The 27,917-nt window shown below is 33.7% G+C and overlaps 1 protein-coding gene across 7 annotated transcripts in view; it reads left to right on the forward strand.

The window, feature by feature from the left end:
* adck1 (aarF domain containing kinase 1) overlaps window positions 1-27,917 on the forward strand; it is a 193,371-nt gene that overhangs the window by 31,809 nt on the left and 133,645 nt on the right. Inside the window, exon 1 of one of the 7 annotated variants that reach the window (XM_067367169.1) lies at window positions 26,034-26,169. The exons of the other annotated variants lie outside the window; for them this stretch is intronic. The gene's annotated coding sequence lies outside the window, so the exon portion shown is untranslated. Of the gene's footprint in view, window positions 1-26,033; window positions 26,170-27,917 lie in introns of those variants that run through there. 7 annotated transcript variants of the gene reach the window in all.

Consider the following 27,917-nt stretch of genomic DNA (forward strand, 5'->3'; position numbering starts at 1 on the left):
TGGTATGCACGTCTTTCGGTTCGGTAATTAAATCGCACATCAATTTTGACTGAGAAATTACCCCCAAAAGATAATTTGAAGCCATTATTTTGTAAAATGTCAAATAGATTTTACAAAAGTACCTTCAGAAAGAAATATTTTATTTGATTCAACATAGAATTTATTACACATGAACTTTTGGACCATGAGGTTGAGTAAATGATGATTTGAATTTACATTATTGGCTGAAGCATACCTTTTTATGTTATGTTTTATGTTATGTTTTATGTTATGTTTTATGTTGTTTTATGTTGTTTTATGTTATGGTTTATGTTAATGTTTATGTTTTATGTTTTGTTTATGTTATGTATGTTATGTTTATGTCATGTTAAAATGCAATTTTTTAAAATAAAATAGACCCTAAATAAAAACTAAAACTGTGAGTAGGTGGCGGTAAATATCATGAAAATCAATCATTCATTCATTGATTCGATTCATTCAAACAGCTTCAGTTCATTCAAAACGTGTACTCAGAAACGAAACACTGCTGCGTATTGCACAGAGACGAACAGTCTGCTTTGTCTTTATATTTTCATTGGCAAAATTGAACAAAAATAAAATATTAACTTATTATTTTCTGAACTGTTGTATAAAATCAGTAGGCTATCGCATTTGCACTTGTTATATATGGGACAAAAACAGCCCACGTGTGATATTGCACTCGTTACTTGTGTGATATTACTTAACTCATATGATCTAAATATGAGGGGAAAAAAAAAACTCAAACAGGGTCATTTTTGCCCCCATATCTTGAATTTTAGGGACATTGTAACTGCATTCTATAGACTTAATCGCACAGCGAGTTCTTGCCCTGCATCAATATTCATCAACAATAAACTGTACAAAATGTCAGTTTTCCTACAAAGGTTTGGGACGGGGCAAGTGCGTTAAATGCGTTATAAATTTGAACGCATTGTTTTTTTTTTACTGTAATTAATTAAGCTGATTAACATGTTAAATTGACAGCTTATTATATAATATATATATATATATTATATATATATATATATATATATATATATATATATATATATATATATATATATATATATATATATATATATATATATATATATATATATATATATATATATATATATTATATATAAAATACACTCTCTCTGGAGTGTATTAAAAAATACACTCTATTAAAAAATACACTCTCTCTGGAGTGTTTTCTGGATACATGAGCTTTATCATGTATTTTGTGTGTTTAATGGGACCTGTTTAAGTACTTGCTTCTAAAATTTATACATTATTAGTTTTGGTTTTTTGTTATGAGTTGGAGCAATTTGTTAATTGGATGAGAAGCGAACCAGTTCTTACTAGCCAGTTCTTATATCTGCAGCTGAAGAGTCAGCCTTTCTCCTTTAGTGTATGTAACATAGACTTGTTGTATAATCCTGTATTACATAATGGCACATTAATGGATGTACCATTTTAAAAAAAAAGAAAAGAAAAAAGAAAGGCTTTTTAGTGTATAATGTTCACTTTTGTGAGTGCATAAAGAGCACAATTTCAGTATGGAGGCATAAACATTGTAAAACATTGTTGTGATTCCTGAAGCTAATTAGTTATGTCATATACTTGTTATGTGATTAGTTTATCTTATGTGGTTTATAAAAAATTATTTATCATAAGCCTTTTTTGGAATGAGTTAGGGAGGCACTTAAAATATCTTTTTTTTTTTGTTTGATGTATAATTTGGGTTGCAATTAACATTGCATGCACTAGATGGCAGCACTGGCTAAAGGCCCTCTTGCGTGTGAAGTTTGTCTTTGCTGTATTCAAGTATGTTGAAAGTGTGAAAAGAACAAACACTTCTGAGGGGCATATGTAAATATGGGTATACATAACTTAAGTCCTTCAAGGCTTTCTCACAGTGGCATTCTGGGTATAAAAAAAAAGTTGGAATCCCTCTGGGAATATGATGGGAGAAATTGAGGCGTTTAACATTTTCATTCAATCACAGCCAGAGTCCGTAGGAATGCTGACAGCCCCAATTCAAGCAGCCCACATAAATACTTAATTTTTCTGTCATGTTCACTATGCTGTCAGTCTAAGCTTGAGGTTTGGCAGTGTGCTGTGGAAACACAACTGCTGCAGAAAAGCTGAAGCTCTCCCATTATAAAGATACAATTGGACCTTATAATTAAATCTCTAATTGTTTTATTACCCTCCAAAAAACAAAAACAAAAAAAACAACTTTTAATTAATATTTACTCTGTTAATTTCCCCTAATTCCATTCATGTGCCTTTTGCATTTTAAGCATGAATATTAACTGGACTACATCAAGTGTGTCTCAGGACAGTACTGTATATATGGGTGTGGGTAGGATATTGACCATATTATTAAAGTTGTTAGGCGAAGTAGGCACCATATTTAATTTAGCATGTATGAAAACGAGGCTGTGAGGGATAGAAATACAGTCTTATGTCAATTTGTCGTCTATCTGTGTGGTGATAATTCATCTTTAAAAAATAGATAAATAAGTTCACATAGCCTATGAAATATAGCATGAAAACTTACTTTGTATACATTTTTTTTTTAAAATTGGTATAATATTATCTCATTCTGAGCAGTTATTTTAGTATTATTTGGGTTTTTTATTAATATTTTGAACTAGCTTTTATTTTTATATTTTTAGTTTACATTTTAATTTTAGTTATTTGTAATTTTTGTTAGTTTTTGTTCTTTTTAAATATTAAGCTTCATTTATTCATTTTAGTTCAGTTTTTATTTTGTTTCCAGTTGTTGCCAAAGCCACATTTCTAATTTTCATGCAGTCTAATATCAATATTATATATATAAAAATATATATAAGCATAATTTTAATGGTTCTAGTTTAAGCCATCGATAATAATAATTCTGAGTTTGCATTGTAGAGAAAAATGGAGAATTTTTCTGATTTTTCATAGAGTGATGTTACATTTTCATATAATATAATATAATATAATATAATATAATATAATATAATATAATATATATATATATATATATATATATATATATATATATATATATATATATATATATATATATATATATATATATATATATATATATATATATATATTAATTATATTATATTATATTATATTATATGAAAATATAACATCACTCTATGAAAAATCAGAAAAATTCTCCATAAATTCTCCATTTTATATAAAAAAAAAAAAAAATATATATATATATATATATAACACATAAACACACACACACACAAATGATTTTTATCTCTCAGCTGTAATTGAATATATATTTATGAATAATATAAATGGAATTAGGCAACATTTTGGATCATCCCTCAAAGCCTTATTGTCCTTTGTTGTGTAAAAATGGCATCTGACATCTGTTTATTGTCTGATGGTGATTGTTGTTTGCAGTTTGCTGTGTAAGACTTTATTGCTCTGAACACCCTGGAAGCTGCCATCCATGACTATCATCTTGTCATGTCAGTAAACAATGTCTAGCAATGTGACCAACACTTTTATACTTCATGCTGGTTTCATTTAGATTCTTATAAATGATTCAGTAGTGTTTCTCTGTTAATATCATTGTTAACTGTGTGAACTATTAGTATGGTGTGTGACAGACGCAGAAGATTGAGGGTTGGTGTGTCTGTGTGTTTGTGAGAAGTGTGGTGTTAAATTTCAAGGTCTGGTGGGTATTCATATGACAGACTCCTGGTGAACCCCACAGATGCTCAGCGCTCTGATATCTGCTGCTTCCTGCTTCAGCGGCCCCCCTCAAGATACCCAGCTCTACCCTTACAGCTCAACCACAGCCAAACTCTCTCACTCTTATCACCTGCTACTGTCCTGGATTTTGGAGATCCTCAAGCCAGTTCATTGCTCTAGAGCGTGAGCTGAAGATCGTGTCCTGTAGGGCGGTGAAGTGTTGGCAGAAGCATTGAACATATGGGTGAATCTCACAAAAGCATGTCCAGGTTAGATTTTGCCCCAAAATCAAGAGAGAGAGAGAGAAGACTACACTACCTTTCAAAAGGTCTATCAGATTTTTAATGTTTTTGAAAGAAGTCTTATACTAACCAAATCTGCATTTATCAACAATAAAGTAAAAATGGTAACGCTGTGAAATATTACAATTTGAAATAATTGTTTTAAGATATTTTCAGCAATTTCAAGTGTAATTTATTCCTGTGATGGCAAAGCGTTACTCCAGTCCTCAGTGTCACATGATCCTTCAGAAATCATTTTAAATATGCTGATTAAATTGCTGCTCAAGAAACATTTCTTATTATCATCAATGTTGAGCTGTTTAATATTTCAAACAGGATTCTTTGATGAACAGAAAGTTAAAAAAAACAGCATTTATTTGTTAGACTTTTTTTGTGAAAATGTAAAAATCTTTACTGTAGAGCTGCACCATTCTGAATAAATTGAGAATTTTATATATATATATATATATATATATATATATATATATATATATATATATATATATATATATATATATATATATATATATATATATATATATATATATATATATATATATATATATATATATATATATATATATATATATATATATATATATATATATATATATATATATATATATATATATATATATATATATATATATATATATATATATATATATATATATATATATATATATATTATATATATATATATATATATATATATTATATAATATATATATATATATATATATATATTATTATAATATATATATATATATATATATATATATATATATATATATATATATATATATATATATATATATATATATATATATATATATATATATTATATAATATATATATATATATTATATAATATATATATATAATATAATATATATATATATATTATATAATATATAATATATATATATATATATATTATATAATATATAATATATATATATATATATATATATTATATAATATATAATATATATATATATATATATATATAATATATATATATATAATATATAATATATATATATAATATATAATTTTACATGTAGATCACAATTCTCTCCAACTAAGCATGTATTTTAATAAACATTTAAAAATATTGGTGAATCTGAATTAATAATTTAAAAATATTGGATTGAATGAATGATTCAATGACCCACTCATAAATACATCACTTGTTTCAAAAGTACATTTTTTTTAAGTCACTTGTCACCACCTGCTGGTGCAACACTGTGATTGGTCTTTATTTGAAGTGGCAAGTTACTTTCAAAAGGTGATTTACTCCGGCATAGTAGACATCAGTGTTTATATCCCAACTATAAACTTTTATCCCAGTATTCCTGTGATAATATGAATTACTGTAACAGAAATAATGTCAAGCTGCTTCCTACCTGCTTCATACCTATAGGCCTACATGACAACTGCTGTGATCATACTTTTAAAATGTTAAATAATTATAGTCGACTCTTTGTCATTTAAGAATAAGATCGAATGGGTGTTGGAATGGAGGTTGCGATCTTTTAACGATTAATCGTGCACTTTACTGTCACATATTAATGCATCTTTGCTTAAAAAATATATTACTGAGGCTAAAAATTTTTATGACTTAAGTTTTATTGCATTGTGACATTCACATGACTAATATTATATTGCATTAATATTATATTACATTAATAACAAGATTTATTTTACTTATGTATTTATTTTTGCATTATATAACTAAAGAAAATCTTAGCAGTTATTGACAGGCTTTGTTTGTCTTTGTTTCTTTTTGGTGACTCTGCAACTATGACCCATTCTGATGTTGATCAATGTTGATCATTCAAAACTTTTATTTTTTATTTTTTATAAAAATATTACAGTTAGTTGCTCTAGTACTGAATAAGTATGTAGGCCAGTAACCCTGCCTTTGAACTTTGAAGCTGTTCCCTTACAGCACGTCAGGGAGGAGGAAGAGGTGACGGGCATCACTGTGTGTGACTCTGCCTGGGGCCTGTTGTATGGGCTCTTGGCAGGGAGTCCTCACCGCACAGAGGGTGATCTCATTTTCGTAATGGGCTTTGTTGCTGTTTGTCGTTATTAACATTGGCGCTGCTCTCGGGGGGTCTTAGAGAGGCATCCAGTGACATACCAGCCTGTCCTGCTTTACATTTGACACACACTTTGTTTTGATTAGAACTAAGTGGACAATCTGTATAAATCGCTGTGTAGTTGTATTTATGTGGATGTATTAAAAAAAATTGGTAAACACATTATGTGCTTGTTTAGCAACAAACTGCACTCAGATGGCAAGTGGCGTGCATTTCTGGTGATTCAACCGTTTAGTTCATGAAACCAAGTAAAAGTCTGTAATTTTTGGATGATAATAATATTTATCACATTCAATTGTAATTGTTCTGTTTGATCACCTTGTCTAGCAAAAAACAATGGTGTGAGTTTAAAGGGTTAGTTCACCCAAAAATGAAAATTATCCCATGATTTACTCACCCTCAAGCCATCCTAGGTGTATATGACTATCTTCTTTCAGACGAACACAATCAGAGTCATATTTAAAAAATATCATTGCACCTCCAAGCTTTATAATCACGTTTTTTTTTGCACCTCGAGTCCGAGTCCGATTTTGAGTATCTACCGATAGCGAGTCCCGATCCGATACTTCTATAATACATAAAAAAGAATAAAGAAGAGCGAAAAAACAGATCCAGGATCCAGGAACAGTGCTTTTCAGGTTTTTCAGGTATCTAATAGTAGTTTTCACATACAGAAAAGGGATAAAGTAATCAAATATAAAATATCACTGCATTATTATCTTCACTGTATAAAATAAATAAAGATTAATTATTATTGAAGTTACAAAAATTATTCAGTCAAGAGCAGTGATTGATTTCTTTGTTATTTGTTGTTTGATTTAACATTAAATACAGGCAGCAGGAATAGTTTTCCCTTTAAGACATGCACAATCCAGTGCATATACTGCTACACATGCACTGTCTTTCTCGACTAATATACGTTCACTTAAGACATAACCAACTATGTTTGCTAGGATACTCGCTAAGACGGGCATGTTGACATAATTTTTGTATGAATTTGTCCTCTGAAGCGCAAGACTTGAAAGAGAACTCAGTATTTGCGCGCTGACTGGAATAAACGTGTGCGCTCTTCGGATGAGCCCACACAAATCTTCTCACAGCGCGTCGTGTCTTGTTCTTGAAGGTTTAAATCAGCAAGGCTTAAATGAGTTAGTTTAAACACAGTTAGTCTGAAACCATGTGATCGGGCCCGATTTATAATGGTTTTATTATCCATCCATAATAAAAGTAAACCATACGGCTCCAGGGGGTTAATAAAGGCCTTTTGAAGTGAAGCGATGTGTTTTTGTAAGAAAAATATTTATATTTAAAACTTTATAAACTAAAATAACTAGCTTCCGGCAGACGACCATACCAAACCGATCTCACGGCAATACGTATTTTACGATGTGGCTAATTCATACGAATTTGGCAACTCGAAATTTTTTTACTAAATTTTATGTATTTTACAAGTTGCCAAATTCATATGAATTCGTACGAATGACCTACCCCTAACCCCGCCCCTAATCCTACCCGTCAATGGGGTTTAGACAAATTGCATGAATGCATTTGAGTAAAGTAAAATAAGTATGAATTGGTCATAAGATAGCGTTGACCGTACGCATACTGCGCAAGTCAAAATGAGTAACCCCATGAATCGATGTATGATGCAGGATGTAGGAAGTAGGAGTATCGTAAGCTTAGACGTCTCTCGCGGTTCAAACAAATATGGCTGGGCGACAGTTCGTCGTTACGTCATGCGTTGGGGTCAGAGGTTGCTCTTCCGCCGCAAATCGATGTGTATGGCCGTCTGCCGAAAGCTAGTTAATAAAGTTTTAAAGTAGGGGTATAATGCTATTTCATGTATTCAGAGTTATTTACACTGTTAAAGAGGTGGATTCTCATGCTAAACATGGCCGAAGTTTCAAAACATGAGTTGGACGTATGACGGAGTATTTAAGTGCCAAAAATACTCACAAACTTCGAGGTCTTTTTTCGGGTATGGGGCTGTGTGACGTCATAAAGGTCGAAATTCATAGTGATTAACGATCCTGGTCATGAGTCGGAATCGCAGGTAGTAAGTATAACTACATCAAATGTCTGTTTTGTTGGCAATAGGCGCCTAAGTGCATATAATGTAAACAACACGAATGTAGTAAATTCATAAATTCATTATTCATCATTTACTATGCGCTATATTCATTATAGTGATTCATGGTGTATTGTGTGTGTTTTAAATACATTTGTTTAGCTGACCATTGATAGCTTGCAGACGGTCTCTACGCAAAAGCTGCGCCTGCTCGTCACTCTTTAGCTCCGCTCACACGGCACGCCTCCAGGAGCTTGGCTGTTTTCGGAAAAACTCGGTACAGCGTATGTATCTTTTATAAATATGATAAAACTAAAGACTTTTTGGAGATATGAAGGATGCACTACTACTCTATAGATACTCAAGATTAACATGAGATTGGCAGAAACTGTCTGTGATTAACCCCCCCCCTTTAAATATGGAAATTTTTCTTAAAAAAACAAAAACAAAAAAAACATTGCTTCTCATCTGAAGGCCTTTATTAACCCACTGGAGCCATATGGATTACTTCTCTTACTACTTCTCTTAATCATGGGATCATTTTCATTTTTGGGTGAACTAACCCTTTAAGGCGGGACTATCTGTTTGTTTGACCAATGGCAGATAGTTTAAAAAAAAAACTTTTAGTAGCGCAGAAATTACACACTTCACCTTTAACTGCCAGTTTAGAGTGATGCGTAGAGTAACTGCTCATGCACACTAATAATTACAGTAGCATAATAATTTTGTTGCCAAAGGTGAGTAGTTGAGTTTAAACTACTATGACTTGCTGCATTTTAGTCATTTAGCTCAGGTGTTATTTTCTGATCACCAGTTAGAATGACCAATAATTTACCACTCTATGAAAAAAATCAGACAATTCAAGCAACATCAAATCACCGCTATTATGTTTTGAGCTTTTATGAGAGCTTTTCAAATCAGAAGTTTTTTGGGAAACCAGGCTCATCTAGATTTATGGATAAAATTAATGCAGTGCAAGTTTCAACTGTGGCGTATAACACTTCAGTTTGTGTTTGAAAAGGATGTTTTGTTGACGGTTTGGCCATTTTAAGTGTAATTTAGCAGTATCTTCTTTGCCTAACATGGTTATTACCAAATTGCAAAAAGGAAAGCAAATGGTGTCAAATAGTGGAAAAGTGCCACAAAATAACACCCATTTTGTCATAAATTGCTTCTATGAAAGTAACAGAAGTGTTTTGAAGCATTGAATACTTTCAAAACCTTGACAAGAAGTCATGTATGTAACTTATAGATTTTTGCATAAAATGTCCTTTATATAATTGCACCATAGACCTGAAGGAATGTTATTGTGTTCCATTGCATTCTTGTATATGTCTGGAGTGACAAATTAACTTGAAACGTGAGAGGTAACGATAAGCCTGCATAGCAATTTAGTTTTCTAGGTGGATAATGATATTGTGATCATTTAGATCTGTATCACAATTTGGATGTCGTACCATCAATAGTCCTGCCTGACAATTTTATTGCAGCCCTAATGGACATTCAGTTACTTTTTCATGTGATCTGGCCCTTCTGGACACATTTGGAGTCACTGGAACCTGCTCTAGACTACTGAAGCATACTTGAAAAGTATACATTGCTGAAAACTAAATTGCCTCATGTTCCCACTCTCTCTCTGTTCCTTATCTGCTCCTTACATTAGACAGTCGGTTGCTGTATGTATGTGGTCCACTTTAAATCACATTTAATATAGGTGATTTACTTGGAAACTCTGTGGTTTATGCATGGTTTAGCATATGCTGCCAGTCACTCTGAACAATAGCAAAGTCTGGTCTGCACATCCATCTACACTCTTGGAATTTATTATCTCAAAGCTTTTAGAAAAAGGGCAGATAATTAGCTGCAATGGAGGGAGAAAGCACTCATTGTAGTTACTGGCTTTTAGCTTCACTCTACGTTAATTAATGGCGGTCTCTTGTGATGTGAAAAAGCAGGAGTCCTTTAAAGGTCTATTTCTGTTTTCTTGGCAGCAGGCGATCTGTGCTGACCAGCAGAAGCATGGATGACTAAATGTTTATTTGGACTGTCTGCATTTTTAGATTCAATTTGTAGCTTTTTAGCACACTATGGAAAGCGAAAAGGTGACAGCTGCTCTTTAAACTTAGGGCCCTATAAAATCAGTTTAATTTGTTCCCAAATTCTGTTTTTACCGTTTGAATTTTTCTGGATTCTGTTTTTTTCCGTTTTATTTATTTTTTGATTCCATTTTAATGGTTAAATTATATTTTAGTAATCAAAATGCATGTCTAATTTATTGATATAATGAATCTTGGCTGATTTACCAACGATTTAATAAAAGTTTAACAAAAAAAAAAAAAAAAAAAAAAAATTAGGGCCCTACATTTTATTCTTTCCCCTCAAATTTTATTTTTATATTGTTTTCTGGATTCTATTTTAATGGTTTAATTCCATTTTAATAATCAAAGCATGTCTAATCAATTGAATTCTTAAAAACAACAATATTCATTAATTAAAAAAATATATTTTTATGATTTTTTTTTTTCTTCAGAAGTTCTGTTGTGTATTTAAATTTTTTCGATAATGATTTTTTTTTAGACCCAGTGCCGATAATATTTTGTTTATGTGCCCGATAACTGATATGCAGAACCAATTTTTTTTACTGTTTTACTTTATGTACTGTTACTATACTGTTATGTTTTTGACAAGATTACAACATCACTGAACTGAACAAATAATTTTATTTATAACCATCACTCCCTCCTTGCATAGAGAACAAAATAAATCTTATTTATACACCAATAAATAGAGGGGTCTGAAAGTGCAAAAAATAAAGTGCACTATTACTAAACTGTTTTTGTTGAAAATTAGTAGTCTTTCATGTTAATTATAATCTTCATATTACAAAAATAATTTTATTTCCAAAAAGCAACAGCAGCAACTCTAATAAGCAAAATGTAGAATGTCTAATGTTTTCAAATGGAGAAATTAAAAACAGGAGTCATATCATCTTTGCAGAAATGTAATACTTCATTTTAAACTGCAGTTTTAGTAGATTTATTAGCTGTTTAATAGGCTAAAGTAAAGAGTGAAGAATAATTTGCTGGATAATGTTAAATAACTGAATAATATTCTCTGGAATATTGGAATATAACAAACAAAACATCGTATTTTTTAGCACTTCTCAACTGGTTTGTTATATCAGAATTATTACTTTTTTTTGTCGTTCTTGATTATGAAATATCTGCTGACAAAGCGCTGTTTATCTCTGCATTTACACAGAACTATACTTAAACTGCGATCGCTCATTGAGGTTAATTTCCGTAGACTTGCATTTACTTGGATGTTTATTAGCGAATATGTTTATATAATGTTTATATAATTACAGTGTGGTTTAAACAAGTGAATCTCATTAAAAGTTAAATGCGGTGGCCGTGCTGGAGGAGAATTTCCTGAGCATCAACCTGCTGAGTGAACAGCAAAATGCAGACTTCACGAGACTAATGATGAGCTAGTCAACAAAGAGAGAATTAAATTCAGTGCTTTTATTTCCAACATGTGTTCATTCTTGGCTGTATTATTTAATTTGTGCAAAGTTACATCTTTATTGGTACAGGACTTGACGGATTATCTTACGCGACTCCTTTGAGCTTGTCTCCATTTCTTAGAGACAAGCTGCATAAACTAGCTACATTTCAGGCATTTATGTAACACATCTAATTTGTGCATTAATGGCTATGTTATGTTAAATAAAGTTTATTAATCACTGCAAAGCAGGTAATACTTTACATGTGCACGCCGTTGTCTCGTCTCCCCTCAAATGTGCTGTAATGGCGATCCTGCGCGCAATTCTCAAAACACCCACAAAGTGGCGGCGTTTATTGGTAAGTCCGATATTACAAAACCGATATCCGATTATGGTAAAATGCTAGCCTGACGTGGTCAATACTCAATTCTAGTTTGAATATGAGTCTGAAACTGCTCCATTGGGCTTTGATTATGGGGGCGTATTTCAACCGATCCAGGAAAGACCTCAATTGGATAGACCTACAACCAATCAGAGCTACAGAGTAAGTGATGTATGTTGAGCGACGCATAGTTGTCAACAGAACTCTTCTTAGCGACCATCGGGGCCAGCTGATAAATCAAACTTTTGCCGAATCCCGTAGGAAGGACGGCAAAGACATCTTTCCCATCGACAAATGCCTTGATCGCAGTTCCTCTTTTAAAATTAATGCGCTGTCGATATCTTCTATAACGGACGCGATGGCGGAATCTACACATCTCAGTTCTTCAACAGCAGCCATTATTGTTGTAAACTAATTGACCTTTCGCAAAGACTTGCCCCCCCTTAGTTACTGTTGCTTTGTCCGACAAGCCGTGTCGCTGTCACGCCACACAGAGTGGAAAATACATCGCGGAGCAAAGAGGAAACTGACAACACGTCGACAGACGAGACAGAGCAGGTTACTTATGATATTAAACAAAGTCCCAGCTTTCAAACTGTGTAGTTATTTAAAAAATTCAAACAATAAAAACCGTTTTGTGGCTCTTTAATGTGTCGTGACCATGATCGTGACAGATTGCTGTAGCGCCTCAGCTCAAGAGGCTCGTGAACCGATCATCTCTTCCTACTAGTCCATTTATAGCGTCAAATAAACACGAATGAACATGAGAATCAATGTTGTTTCAAACGCGGAAAGATGTCAATATGCACAATTCTAACTCCTGACTGCTTTGTCGGACAAAATAGCGGATTCAGCGTTCTGATTGGTTAGATCGCTTGTCAATCAAACTCCCCAAGCGCTCTTTGATGACGTGGCTGATTACGTTTCTGGTGATAATCGCCCTGACAATGTGATTGGTCCGAACAGTTTCTGTTCGGGCATAATTACTCCTCTACGGATCGAGTCCAGACCGAACTCCCCGACCTCAAAATGTTGTGGGCAGGGCTAAGTTTGGCTGGCATCCAGGCTAGTAAAATGCTTAAATATCGGGGAAAATATTGGTAAATCGATATATCGGTCGATCTCTATTTTATTTTATTTTATTATATGTATCAAAAGTGACGGTAAAACATTTATAATGTCACACAAGATTTTTTTTTTTAAACAGATGCTTTATTTTTGAACCTTCTATTCATCAAGGTATTGTGAAAAAAATGCGGGGGGAAAAAATTAAGCAGCGCAACTGTATTCAACACTGATAATAACAAGAAATGTTTCTTGAGCACCAAATCAGCATATAATGATTTCTGAAGGGTCATTTTGGATCAAATAAATGTTCTTTTATGAGCAAAAGAGACTTTTTACAACAACATATGATCTTACCGACCCCAAACTTTTGAACATTAATGTAACTCAACCATTTCTTGACATATCTATAGATATTCAGTTTTTTTTTTTTACTAAGGGCCCTGTCCACATGCAAATGCAGTATCCAGTCACTGAAATCAAATCTTTTTGAAAACTCCTGCCAGGGTGATTTTTTTTTTTTTAGAAACTCTGGTTGCAGTGTTGTCGTGAAGATGGTGAAACGGGAGATTTTGGCTTGTGACGTCAGAACCGGAACCAGTTCTGATCAGACAACGTGGCTTTACGGTTAGGGTTATATTGCCACCTGTTGTTTTGGCATGCTCTTGACAGCGCTTCATAGTGTGTTTTTGCGTTTTGTGAATCCCTGGATTTTATTATGTGGACATGTATGTGTGGAGTAGGCCTAGGTGTTTCTGATACTGAGATTGAATGTTTCAGCTCCCAGCTTTTCGTGCAGTTGTATGAGAAACCATTTATGTTAGAAAATGACTGTTGTTATATTTTGGGATTTCAATGAAAAAATAGTATGACATAGTATGTTCTTTTAAAATAAGTATACGAAATGGTTAAATCTGGAAATTTGATACATATCACAGTTATTTGTCTTCCTTTCTTGTTTTGGGGTGTTATTGTTTACACTTGCTAGTGTAAACTTAAAATCCGATTTGGTCCCACTTTATATTATATTATATTATATTAGACTACTATGTACTTAAAATTAATTTAATAATTTGATACAATGCACTTATTTTGTACATATACATTTTACATTGTACTTATTTTAAAAATACCTGCATGTAATTACATCTGTAATCAATTTCTGTAATTACATTACACCTTAGCCAACCCTTAAACCTACCCATACCACCAAACCTGGACCTAACCTTACCTGTATCCCACCTCAATAGCAGCAAAAGTGTTTTGCAATACAATATGAACACAATAAGTACATTGTACTTATTTTTTGATGTAAGTAGAAAGTAGTTAAGGACACCTAATATAAAGTGGGATCTCCGATTATAATAATTAGTGAGAAGTTTCAATTGAGAACTCAACAGATTCTCACCCTTTAAAAATCATCATGTGATGCTGGAACCTTGAAAACATCCTGTGTAGTATTTAGTTTAATTTGTGTTAATGTTATGATTGCATGCAAGGTAGCACATGGGCTGCTCATGTTTTATATACTAGGGTGACCAGACGACCCCGTTTTCCGGGGACAGTCCTGGTTTTTGGTGCTCAGTCCCCGACTGGAGCAGTCCCCAGAAATGTCCCCGTTTTATAGCTAGTTCAAAATAACCCGCGAATACATTGCAAAAAACCCAACCAACACACAGCAACCTGTTGGTTATCGGAGCAATCGTGTAGTGATTATATTCACCAACAGAGGGGGCTGTGCAGCTACACTGTCACTGCTACACTTGGTCGCGCGCGCGCCGCTACTTCATGAAGAACGTAACCTAGAGCAGAGCGCCATTATCATCAATTATCAAAAGAAACATCGTTACTGGTTTCAACTTTTAAGGTAGTAACATACTAACTATTCATGTTAAATTAAAGTAATACGGTTGTGTGTTTTATAACAGGGCTTCAACAGGGTGCGGGATTGTTTTGGACAATTTAAACGTCCTATTTAAACGCAGCAATTTCCACACACGTCTTAACTGAAGGTACACTCAGATATGAATAAATAAAACAATTATAATAAAATAATAATACACTTGCAACTTACTTAGTGCTTAAAATGTGTCTAAAATGCAAAATAATAGTTAAACGTTTAAAAAGTTGTAATTTCTGTACAGTAGCCTATAAACAGCTTATTAAAATGAAAATATTCAATTCAATAATAAATGTTAAAAATATTTGTTAAATGCCATTTTATTTATCTTATCTCATATTTATGTTGTTTTCATTTTGTAATGTTTTTCAAACTAGTGTAATACTTTTTTTTTTAGTTAGGCCTGGTTAATAGTGTAATACTTTTTTGGTGAATTGTATTAAAATTAGACCAAAAATCCTAATAATAAAATTAAATCATAATAATTTTCAATGTAATGACATAGGGAACCCATATTTACCTTTTAAGTTATCTGTACTTAAACATTTAAGTTAATTCAATGAAAAGACCACATTAGGTCAACTCAATTAAATTGAGTTGTCAATTAACCCATTACTCAATTGAACTGAGGGGATCGCTTTCCTCAAATCATTTGAGTAGTCTCAACTTATTAGGGTTTACAGTGAACAATTAAAAAACAAAAACATTCAAAAATGTATTGTCCCCGTTTTTTTTATTATTAATAGTTAATAACAAATGAGATTTTGGTGATATTTTGACCACTCAAATAGGAAATGTCCCCGGTTTCCATTTCAGAAATCTGATCACCTTATTATATACAGTTACATGGCAACAGATCATATGATCCAAAACCTAGTTCCGTGGTGTGCAAATGATTTGTCAGCATTGCTAGACACTAGAATTCGCCATTTAGTTGTTTAGCAGATGCTTTGGTCTATGTTTATCATAGGGTCCGCCTGGAGTAGCCTTGGGTTAAGTGGCTTGCTCAAGGGCCCAATGGTGTTAGTTCATGAATCGCCTCTTGTGGAATTCAAACCTAGAAACTTATAGTCACTCTGTTTCCAGTAACTTCTGCTTTAAGATATACTTGGACATGACTGATTTGTCTGAAGACTCAATTACTATTTTTCAGTTCTTGTAAGCTTGTGATTACTGGCTGCATCTCTGGAATGCCTTGTGCTTTAATGGGAAGGACATGCTGCTGATTAACACAAACTGGCATTATCTGGAAAAATGAAACGAAATTGTATTCCAGCTTGGATGTTATTTAGCAACCTTAGCACCTTTGTTGAATGTACGGATGATTATACCCTACGGCTGACAGCTAAAATAGACCAATGTTTACTCGGATATATTGAAAACATTTAGAAGAATTAGATTCAGTCCTTCATATTGTACCTATTTTTTTTATTTTTTTTTTGTTATTGTTAATTTGTTTCTTTTTTTAGACATCAGTTTAAATGTGTCCATACTAACTTAAAGTCATAACTCTTGCTTTGCTCCAATATATTTATTATTATTATTATTATTATTTACATAAATCCTATTTTATTTTATTTTCATAAACCCCATTTTGTTTTATTTTATTTTTTATAAACCCTATTTTATTGTATATTGTTTTATTTTTATAAACCCCATTTTATTTTATATTATTTTATTTTTATAAACCCTATTTATTTATCTATTTATTTATTTTATAAACCCTATTTATATTTTTCTATTCTATTCTATTCTATTCTATTCTATTCTATTCTATTCTATTCTATTCTATTCTATTCTATTCTATTCTATTCTATTCTATTCTATTCTATTCCACAAATGGTGAACTCTATGTTCCTGTTTGTTCATTGTTCATTGGACTTGCTGGGAAAGATACTGGGACTGTTTAAACTTCATATTACAAATGAAATGACCATTAACAGCATGCAATTGTGAATTGTTTCTGTAGTCACATGAACATCATGTCACTTAAAGATGGGTTGGTATTGAACTATATCTAGCTTTGGAAAAAAATGGCGCCTCAGCTCTCCTCTGAGCAGTGGAGATTCGAAGAGATACGAAATGGTGTGCCGGCTCCTTAGAGAAGAGAACAGTAAATCAGAAGCTGCTTGGGCTTCACCAGTGCATGAAATGGCTGCAGTAATGAATTTGCGGCCAGCACATTAGCATGCTTTAGTCTCTGTTTCAATTCTTCTATTGAGTTCTCACTTCTGATAATCGACTCTCTCATATTCTAAAATGCAAATTGCGTTCTTATCACAGCAAAGCTAGTAATAAATAGAGAGTTTCAAATTAAGTTTTACAGCTCCAGCACTGAAATCTCATGTTGAAAATGATTGGCTGGTATATTTGTGCCTGGATATTGTGGTTGTGTTTCATAATCGTAACTTTTAAGAGATTAATAAGTAAAATTCAAACCCATTTCTCTTTGTTTGTGCATTTCTGACTCAACCAATATGTTTGTGGTCTTACCTGTTGGTTTGACCAATGGTAGAATGGCTAGTTTTCTGTAAACTTTTGTCATTACTTGTGCATTCATTATTTTTGCATTTTCAGCTGAGGATTCATGTGGCACAGAAATTACATGCTTCATCTTTAAGTAAGAAGGTCTAAGATTTTTTTTGACATCATATAAAAACATCTAAGATTTTTTTTGACATCATATAAAAACAGTCCCACTTATGTGAGAGATATATACAGTACAGTCCAAAAGTTTGGAACCACAAAGATTTTTAATGTTTTTAAAAGAAGTTTCGTCTGCTCACCAAGGCTACATTTATTTAATTAAAAATACAGTAAAAACAGTGATATTGTGAAATATTATTACAATTTAAAATAACTGTTTTCTATTTGAATATATTTCACAAAGTAATTTATTCCTGTGATGCAAAGCTGAATTTTCAGCATCATTACTCCAGTCTTCAGTGTCACATGATCCTTCAGAAATCATTCTAATATCCTGATTTGCTGCTCAATAAACATTTATGATTATTTTCAATGTTGAAAACAGTTGTGTACTTTTTTTTTTCAGGATTCCTTGATGAATAGAAAGTTCAAAAGAACAGCATTTATCTGAAATACAAAGCTTCTGTAGCATTATACACTACCGTTCAAAAGTTTGGGGTCAGTAAGTATTTTGATTTTTATTTTTTTGAAAAGAAATTAAAGAAATGAATACTTTTATTCAGCAAGGATGCATTAAATCAATCAAAAGTGGCAGTAAAGACATTTATAATGTTACAAAAGATTAGATTTCAGATAAACACTGTTGTTTTGAACTTTCTATTCATCAAATAATCCTGAAAAAAAAAAATTGTACACAAATATTTTGTACAATTGTACACATTAAATGTTTCTTGAGCAGCAGATCAGCATATTAGAATGATTTCTGAAGGATCATGTGACACTGAAGACTGGAGTAACGATGCTGAAAATTCAGCTTTGCCATCACAGGAATAAATTACTTTGTCAAATATATTAAAATAGAAAACAGTTATTTTAAATTGTAATAATATTTCACAATATTACTATTTTTACTGTATTTTTATTTAAATAAATGTAGCCTTGGTGAGCAGACGAAACTTCTTTTAAAAACATTAAAAATCTTAGTGGTTCCAAACTTTTGGACTGTACTGTATATATAATATTTAATATATTAAATGCAATAGTCAGCCCTGTAATATGGAGCCTCATCTGTTGTCATAAACTAATGCAATCAAAGCTTCAATGAGTATGACAGGCCTCTGACAAGCTGAACATGGACAAAAATGAATACCTCATTGCATCACAGTAATGTGCGCTTTGCTGACCTCCCAGCATTCTGCTTTTTACTTTCCACATTGTTTGCTCCTTCATATTGTGGATGATGGGGTAGCGGGGTGAAAGAAATTGAAAAAGGAACGAGTAACATTACACTTGGCCTGATCACCTTTTAAACAATTAAATGAACAAACACTTCAGCATTAAGTTCCACAGCCTCTGGAAGTGAAAGGGAAGCTAACATGACAAAGTGTATTGATTTGGCTCACAGAGCATTCAGTAATGAAGTGTGGGATTGCATAATTCAATCCCCATTGCTGCAGATGAAATCTGGGATGTCTGCTTTTATTAATTGAACGTAATGCAGCTGCTGTTAATGGCACATTATTCTTGAGGGCTGTGGTAGCTATGAACATTTCTCAGACGCTATCAGATTCTGATGTTTCTTTTAAGTTTTTTTTCATTTTTTGCTTGCTTTTGTTTTTTTTATGCTGTACCCTGGCCTAAGGAATGTGAACTTTTGTAAGAAAATTTAGGGGAAAAGTGCTTATTTAAGGATGTCTAGGTCACATTTTACCCTCCAAATCAATAGTAGTAATATGAATTTAAAGTATCGTGCATTATGACTGTTTTTTTGTTTGTTTTTTGCATGGAAAAAAATGACAAATTGTATCTAATAATTTGTATTAATATAAAATAATATAATGTGTAATGAATATAATGTACTAATTTTAATCAATAATGATTTATAAATAAGGTAATAGGAATGTAAAGGGGAAATTTCATAAAATGTTATAATGCAAGCAGTCTTAATAGTCCAAAGGTAGACTTGTTTTTTTCCCTGTCAAACTATTAATTTATCTTGCAACACTTTACAAAATGATTCAATTTTTTAACATTAGTAAACTACATTCATTAACATGATCTAACAATGAAAAATACTTCTAATGAACATATAAATCTTAGTTAAAGCTGCAGTTTGTAACTTTTTTTGTTTAAAAAAAAAAAAGATTTAAAGGGATAGTTCAGACAAAACTGAAAATTTGATGTTTATCTGCTTACCCCCATGCATCCAAGATGTAGGTGACTTGGGAATGTGAATGGGAACTCGAACAATAAGAGTCGAAAAAACTTGCATAGACAAATCCAAATCAAACCCTGCGGCTCGTGACGACACATTGATGTCCTAAGACACGAAACGATCAGTTTGTGTTAGAAAACGAACAGTATTCATATAATTTTTTCTTCCTGTAAAACACCACTATGTCCAACATTAAAAACTGGCAGACCAATGAGATTGTGGCTTTTGTTAACATGCATGGAGCTGCTGAAGTTACAGTAAAACATGACTTGGTGGCGCTCAAGCACAAAACGGTCTTGCCTAGCACACAATACCTGGACAACAAAGAATAAGTAGACGAGGAAGACCCCTAGACCTCTACAAACTTGGCCACACCAATAGTGTATTTCTGTATTTTTACTGGGTTTTTTTTTAGTTTTTTTTTCTTAGACATTCTCAACTATATATTTTTTAAATGTAAATTTTAAAAGTTTATTTGCACTACCGGTCACTTGCACTACTGTCATTGTGACTTATTTGCACTACCGTTTCTGACTACCATATCTCATATGTCATATATATGCCATATATGCCATTTTATATCTGCATTTTTATCTTCTTGAACTTTATTAATATCATAAATATGTTATATAGTATATAAATATATATTTGCACTACCATTAAGCACAACTGCCATATACTGTCAGGGAGTGAATTTGCACGTTCGCTCTGCGCATCGCCAGTGAAAATCTATTCGGTATGAACACAAAAAACTTCTCGTAAAACAGTGGCGATAAGCGCATGCGATATTCATCCCAGTGTGTACAGGCCTTTAAGCGATTGATTGAAGCGCTCGTCCATGTGAACACTGCACAGTGTGCACAAGCGCCAAGAGAACACTGTTGCGCTACTGATAACAGCGGCAACAAGCACTCAACATTCAAAGCACTCAACATTCAGAAACGCATATCACAGCACCAGATCGCCTATTATTCAACACAAACGAACAAATTGCTAATCAACTAGAGATGTTTCTTTTGTATCAGTTTACATCCGTGCCGCGAGATGTTTCAAAAAGTGGTAGGGACAATATCGGCCCTGGCAAAAAGTGGTGGGGACTTGTCCCACCCGCAAATTACACCGAAGTAGTTATGTATATTATTATGTTATATATTATATATATTATTGCATTTCTGTCAGTAGATCCTCCTAAAATGTACACATTGCACCTTTAAAACCCAAAATTTAGTATCTGAAATCTGTTTTGGTTGCACTTTATTTTAAGGTGTCCGCTTTACAGTGTAATTATACATTTAAGTACTGAGTAATATTAATTAACTACATGAACTTTGTTTGGTTGCATATAATTATGCATAATAATTGTAACATGTAACAAGGGCATAAAAAAGTGTTACTCTGTTTTTTCCTCTCATAAATATTCTGGATACAAGTTGGACAACCTGGGCTTATAATGTTTATATGCATGTCACCAGGCTAATAAACGAAACCCTCTGCAAGCACTCCAGGTGCTTTGTATTTATTTCAGACGTTGCCTTTTGACCCCATCTTATTCTTTTAATCAAGGCTAATCTTTCTTCTGGTGGATTTGGGCAAATAGGCCAGTTAACATCATGACTAAGGAATCTCTGTTGCTTGTCTGGAATAATAGCAAGCTTATTTCATTCTATTGAAAACCCACCAGGCGGAAAGAGACTCCTTTCAAAAGTTACAAAGGGGCTTCACAGCATGGCTGTAAATTTGGTATGTCTTCCTGTCTTCCATACCTAAATTTAAGAGACTATCGAATAATGCTTGCCAGTATTTCTAGCACTTGCACTGAGACTCAACCGAGGCAGTAAACACATCATCTCATGTTTAACAACACGCTGTACGAAGCAGATGTGTAAATCGTAAGGGTAATCCATGTAGGTTTTGTTTGTTTTAGTTTTGTCATGTTTCCATTTGTTCGATGGCATCACGACTAAAGTGCATCTCTGTTCTACTCGGGCAATTCATTAATGTATGTTAATTTGTTGCTAGCGCCAGGAGCTAGCCAAACAGACCCCACAGCCCTCCATCTGGCCACGCAATTTCAAACTGAGATGGGCGGTAGTAGGTGCTGCTCGCAGAGGTGGGGGAAAGATGAATAAGTGGGGCTTTTTAATGGTCTAGTGTGCATTTATTGACTGCTGGGAATTTTCGAAGATTGGGCAGCCGCTAAATTGCCCGCTCCCTCAGAGTTATTCATGAAGTCACAATGTAAAGCAATAATTGCCTGGCAATAGTAGATGCAATTTCTATGAACGCATGTCGCTCCACTTTGCTTACAAAAGGAGTGACTGGCTTAGCCGGCGTGTAATGATGGAAGTGCAAAGAGCATCTTTTCACCTCAAACTAAAGTCATCACAGAAGAACGAGCCGCCATTTTGCGCCTTTCCTTCACGCAAAGGTGTATAGACCTTTCATATCCATGAAATCACTTTATTAAACAAGTAAGGGAGAGAGAAATGGGTGGACAGATCATTATCATCACATTTTTATACCTTTTATAAAGCCATTTTTGTGGTCTTTAAGCTGTCTGAAGGTGTGATTCTTCGGTTACTTGATCAATAGGGCGGCAATACATGACTCCAGCATTTTAGAGGTCATTGATTTGTACTTTTACCCCCAAAACATGTTTGCTATATGAGAAAAAAGTCGATGAGACTCTCACTTAAAATGAGTGGTTTAGCAAGCTGTAACACCATACCAGTCTGTTGTCTCTGAGGTGGTGTTACTACATAATGAGGGATGTTTTTTATTCACTTTCAAGTAGTTATCTAAAGAAGCTATCTGCTAGCTCAAATATCTGAGGTTGCGCTAGCTGAAAAGAGCTTAAGTTATCTTATTTCTTCTCCCATATTGATTTGTATTGAGCCTTGTGTGTAAAACTGTGTTGATAAAGCATTTATAAGTGACACTAGCATCAGACACATGGAAAAAACTGCCAGAAATGTTTTTTAAACGCAAACACTCTCCCTTTGTGTTTTCAGTTGTCCTTAGCATACTACCTTAGCATAGTGCTACTTTTTTAAGAAAAGCTTTTCTGAATAGCTACTAGAGTATATTGTCATAAGATATTTGAAGTGTATATTGTTTACAATTTCTTGTTGACCATTTCTTCTCAATGTATCTGGCACTAGAATTATGTATGGATTTGTGAGCTGATTTGTATTTTAATATTCTTATTTTGTTTTGTTTTTTCTTAAATGGAAGGGAAAAAAAGGTGAGATTCAGTTTCATGTCACATTTTTTTTTCTATATGTTAAATAATAATAAAGAAATGGCCGTATAATTTCAGTTTAGTGACAGAGTGTCCATCAAGACAATTTTATAGACCTTGAGATCCAGAAACATTGTTCTGTCTATAATTAGAGTGTCTGGATTATTTATGCCAGTGTTTGTTTTACACTAATAGCCTTTAGATGGTTTGCAGTGTGTGTTGTCTTATTTACCATGCATAGAGTTATTTATTTATGCATTTATTTGTGCATGTTATTTATTTATTTATTTATTTGTTTGTTTGTTTGTTTGTATATTCATTTATTTATGCTGGGCAGTCAACTTTCTACCATAAAATTTTATTAGATTTTCAGTATTTTAAATTGCATCATAAACTATTGGTTTTTATAAATGTATTTACTTATTTATTCTTGATACCGAACAGCGTATTGATGCGCTGAGGTTAACAGTTTGTCTTAGCATGTCAAGTTTGTGACAGTATTGCTAATTTATGTTTTCTTTGATGTAAGGCTGATCATTATTCTTTGGTGTTTTGTGCACAGTGAGAGCAGGGACAGCATAAGAGGAACCTCTGCTGCCTCCCCATTAGTCCCCTGGCAATAACATGCTCTGATGATGGTCCTACAAAGCATTTTTCAAAGGCCATCTAATGGCTTCTGCCTGCTGCTGAAATATGTCATTAATGTCTGTGGCAATTACGAGAGTTGTCAGAGCTCCGGCTTTGTGCCGCTCTGTCTACGGATGAAAGGGTTGCGGGAAGAGAGAGAGAGAGGTATGGAGGGAGGTAGGGCTTTTGGGGAGGAGGAAGAGAACAGTAGAGGAGGTGATGGGGGAGGTATTGGGAATTGCTCTACTTGGGTATTAATTGTGCAGGGCCTCGTTTCCTCCACAGAGCAGCGATGACAGACTGTACACGCCAAAAGTGCTGCAAAAGGGAAACGTGATGTTTCACTTAGGGATATTCAGGACAACCAGTTTTCAAAATGTGGTAGTCCTGTATAAACTGGCTTCTTTCGGTTAGATGCATTTCTTGGGGGCATTTTTAATGCTGTAATATCAGTAATACCAATCCACCAAATAATCATGTTTGACAATTGTTTTTATTTTATAATATATATATATAATTATAATATAATTTATTATAGTTTATTATATAATTTATTTAGTAATATGCAATACTTGAGTGAGTGAGCGTGTATACTATACAGTATATATACATTTAAAAAAAGTTAGATTTTTTTTAAATAAGTAACGCAAGTTGACTTTTTATAACTGTCTGCAAACGTCTGGGGACTGAGGAGACAAGTTGCTCAAGTTTAGGAATAGGAATGTTGTCCCATTCTTGTCTAATACAGGCTTCTAGTTGCTCAACGGTGGATTTTGTTCACTGACAATGTTTTCCGGAAGTATTCCTGAGCCCATGTTGTGATTTCCATTACAGTAGCATTCCTGTATGTGGTGCAGTGCTGTCTAAGGGCCCGAAGATCACGGGCATCCAGTATGGTTTTCCGGCCTTGACCCTTACGCACAGAGATTGTTCCAGATTCTCTGAATCTTTGGATGATATTATGCACCGTAGATGATGATAACAACAAACTCCTTTCTGATATTGCTCCACTATTTTTCACCGCAGCATTGTTGGAATTGGTGATCCTCTGCCCATCTTGACTTCTGAGAGACACTGCCACTCTGAGAGGCTCTTTTTATACCCAATCATGTTGCCAATTGACCCAATAAGTTGCAAATTGGTCCTCCAGCTGTTCCTTATATGTACATTTAACTTTTCAGCCTCTTATTGCTACCTGTCCCAACTTTTTTGGAATGTGTAGCTCTCATGAAATCCAAAATGAGACAAAATTTGGCATGACATTTCAAAATGTCTCACTTTCAACATTTGATATGTTATCTATATTCTATTGTGAATAAAATATAAGTTTATGAGATTTGTAACTTATTGCATTCCTTTTTCACAATTTGTATAGTGTCCCAACTTTTTTGGAATCGGGTTTGTAGATGTGGACATGCATTTACTCATCTCACTTGCAAGAAAATTCCATATACACAAATATACTTCATGTATTTAATCTAACTTTATTAACCAATGTCTTTGCTGCTGACCTTCAATGATCTAATTCAACCATACTAATAAGCAGAAATTACTTTAGATTAGATTTAGAAATAAGAGTGTTGAACTTCCTTCTCCTGTATCCTATTCTTCTTCAATCCAGAATGGCAGCACAGCTGAAAGGTTTGTTTGAGCAGTGCCCTCTACTGTACAGGTGTAAATATAAATTTTCTTCAGCCTGAGGTTTATTCATTTCACTTTTGGTGTGAAAGGGCCTTAACGTTTGACAAAAATAGTACTTTTTTGTTGTTATTAAAAAAACAAACAAGCAAGCCCAGCCCAGGTGAGAAAAAGTAACACAAAAGTAAATCTAACGCAATTAGTTACTTTTTTTATGGAGTAACACAATATTGTAATGCATTACTTTTAAAAGTAACTTTCCCCAACACGGGTAACTTATACTTTCTTCTGTGTATTCTCATTTCTATAGTCCTAATGGTTGAAATCTCTGCACTGCATGATTTAACCAGCAAATTTCAACAGGGAACATTTTGTACACCCCAAATCTTCCAATAGTCTTCTTGGTGAGGTGTCTTAAGTTAGGCGGAGCGCATAGCAAAAACTTTGTTTGTCCATTCTTCCATCTGTGTGGGATCTTTTCATCTGTAGATCTATCTAGAGGATAGATCCATCTGTGGGATCTATCCTGCATACCCACAAAAAGTCAACGCTTTCTGATGATTTTGCCTGTCTTATTACACTCTGAACATGTGGAGGGTTTCTCCTGTGCCTCCCTGTGCTGCTCTGAGGACTTGATTGGCTGTCACACTTGTGTTTGCTGAACAACTCCTGTGACAAAAGACTCTTCAGCATTGCCTTGATGGAAGACATGATTGACACCTCATCAGATACGACGAGCGCTCTTGTGTTATTTCACTCTCCACTGGCTCACGGTAAATTGCTGCAGTAAATGCTGCCCTTTTTATGTATATATTTTTCTGAAGAAATAGGTCTGGAGTTCCCTTTCTGTGCTTCTTTGAAAGTTAGCATATGTTTGTTGATAGATTTTAATAGATTTTTCTTCCTTAAAAGCTAAGGGTCAGCCAGCTGAATGCCAGAGAGTAGGTTGTCGCTTGAATGCCAGTGCGAATCAGCCAATCCCAGAGTGGCTTCCCCTTCACACCCTGAAAAAAACTGCCACATTCCTCCAGGCTGCCCCTAATGGACTGGCCATGCAAATGCAGTAGCCACGGGTGGCTGAGAAAAACGTGGAGTTGAAATAATGTAAGAAATGGAGGAAGTCTGACTGCCTGCCAATAACGTCTTCCATTGCCAGGACTGTAAGATGGCAGGTGGCACCGATTTCTCTCCCTGGGGGATTAGCCAGAGAAGAATAAAAAAGGGTAGACCTCCTCTTCTTATCCTTTTTCTCATGCCGCCTTCCTTCCACTTTGCTTTATTGGTTCCACACATCCAGTATAGAAGGTGTTGAAGATGAGCAGGCAGAGATCATGACTGTTATTACTGCCTCCTTCGTCTCTTATTAGCCCTGCCTTTCTCCTCGACACATCCTCACCATCAAAAGCCTGTTTGGGCTCTGGGCTGGGAAGGCGAGAACCACATGTTTAGTATCTGCTGCAATAAAGTGTCTTCTCATCACCCTCGTAATTATCTCCGAGCTGTCACATCCTATTGGCTTCTCCGGGCACAGAAAATGGGGTTTTGTGCACGCCACAAAGCCGGACGGCCTAGGCTGCCGTCGGTGGCGGCCGCGCTAAGCTCGAACAGTGCAGCAGAAAATGCCCATAGGACAACCTTCAAATCTCCCATCCACTGCATGTGAGGATTAACAGCAAATCCTGCCTGACAGAAGTGTGTTTACTCTCCCCTCGACATCCTGTCAGAAATATCAGCTGGATCCAAAGTTTTTTGGACCTGAGGAGGTGTTGCCTGAGGAAAGCACTTGAGAAAAAATACACACAGGTTAAATGAAGATATTGGAGGTGGGGTGACCCTAAAATATGGTGGTGACTGTGGTGCCAAGGTAAAATAAAGTATGAAAGCATGACATGACTCCTCTCCATCCACAAAAAAACGTAATTATTATATTTGCATAAAAACAAACCAACCAAAAACAAATGATTGAAAATTAAATGCTTTCATATACAAAAAAATATATATATATATATAAATATATAAAATATATATATATATATATATATATATATATATATATATATATATATATATATATATATATATATATATATATATATATATATATATATATATATATATATAATATAACATATGAGACTGTAAACAACTTTTAATAAACCAAGCAAAATGAAATGTGATGTTTGGCTGCACTTTATTTGATTAAAATGTATTTTAGGGTAGTTAAAGTTAACTTTTAATAATTTAAAATAGCTCTAACAGGGGGCAAATAAAGATGTATGTAATTTATGATATTTTAATAATTAGCTTTGACTTCTTTTCAGAAACAATATACATGCAAACTATATATTTTGGCAAACATGTTGTCTTTAATGTTTTTTAACATGAAAATATAGTGTGTGTGTGTGTGTGTGTGTGTGTGTGTGTGTGTGTGTGTGTGTGTGTGTGTGTGTGTGTGTGTGTGTGTGTGTGTGTGCACCTACTTATCTATATTTGGTGGACAACTTTGTACCCAGAAGTGACC

The sequence above is a fragment of the Chanodichthys erythropterus genome, chromosome 18, assembly GCF_024489055.1.
Source record: "Chanodichthys erythropterus isolate Z2021 chromosome 18, ASM2448905v1, whole genome shotgun sequence".
Lineage (NCBI taxonomy): Eukaryota > Metazoa > Chordata > Actinopteri > Cypriniformes > Xenocyprididae > Chanodichthys > Chanodichthys erythropterus.